Here is a 994-nt window from a genome sequence, read left to right on the forward strand (position 1 = left end):
TGGGCCAATTTAGTGGTATGCCCACGTAAGATCAACATCTCCACCTCCGATTGTTTATGGAGGTGAGTGATTCATTCAAGATAGCTGGTGTGACTGAAGATGCACTGAGATTGAAGTTGTTTCCATACTCATTGAGAGATCGAGCACGAGCATGGCTCAATTCATTGCCACGAAGTTCCATATCTACATGGTAAGAATTAGCAGAGAGATTTTTGGTTAAGTATTTCTCACCTATAAAAAATGCTATGTTAAGGAACGAGATCACAAATTTCCAACAGTTGGATGTCGAGTCTTTGTATGAGGCTTAGGAGCGATTCAATAAGTTACTTCGTAAGTGTCCTCATCATGGGATTCCTCATTATATCTAGTTGGAGACATTCTATAATGTTCTCAATGCACATACAAGATTGATGGTAGATGCTTCCGCAAATGGTGCAATTTTGTCTAAGTCTTATAATGAGGCTTATGAGATCATCGAGAGGATCACGAGTAATAACTATCAATGGCCAACAAATCAAACAGCTTCAGGAAGAAGTGTAGCCGGAGTTCATGAAGTTCACTCCCTCACTTCGTTATCAGCTCAGGTATCGTCTATTTCCTCTATGTTAAAATAATTAACCGCTAATAGTACTAATAATTTTATAGCCCAGCGACTAAGTCCGTTTGAAGTAGTTTCTTGTGTGTACTGTGGGTAAGGTTATTCTTTTGAGAATTGTCCATCAAATCCCGAGTCAGTGTACTATGTGGGGAACTAATATCAAAATAGTAGTGGACAAGGAACCCAGTCCAACTTCTACAATCCTTCATGGCGTAATCATCCTAACTTTTCTTGGAGAAACCAAGGAAATGGACCGAACAATAACTTATTATAGCAAAGACCTAACCAAACTCAAGGGTTTAATCAGCAAGCTCCAAACCCAGCTCAACCTGAGGCATCAAATAGTTTGGAGAACTTGTTGAAAGCATACATGGAAAAGAATGACGCTTTGATCCA

At 39.4% G+C, this 994-nt stretch overlaps 1 non-coding gene across 1 annotated transcript; it reads right to left on the reverse strand.

Annotated features, from left to right (window-relative positions):
- Nucleotides 1-245: 245 nt before the first annotated feature.
- LOC121225870 (small nucleolar RNA R71) lies at nucleotides 246-352 on the reverse strand. The gene has a single exon (XR_005923773.1). It is a non-coding gene; the product is annotated as a small nucleolar RNA R71 (small nucleolar RNA).
- Nucleotides 353-994: the final 642 nt, after the last annotated feature.

Source organism: Gossypium hirsutum, chromosome D13 (genome assembly GCF_007990345.1).
Source record: "Gossypium hirsutum isolate 1008001.06 chromosome D13, Gossypium_hirsutum_v2.1, whole genome shotgun sequence".
Taxonomy (NCBI): Eukaryota; Viridiplantae; Streptophyta; class Magnoliopsida; order Malvales; family Malvaceae; genus Gossypium; species Gossypium hirsutum.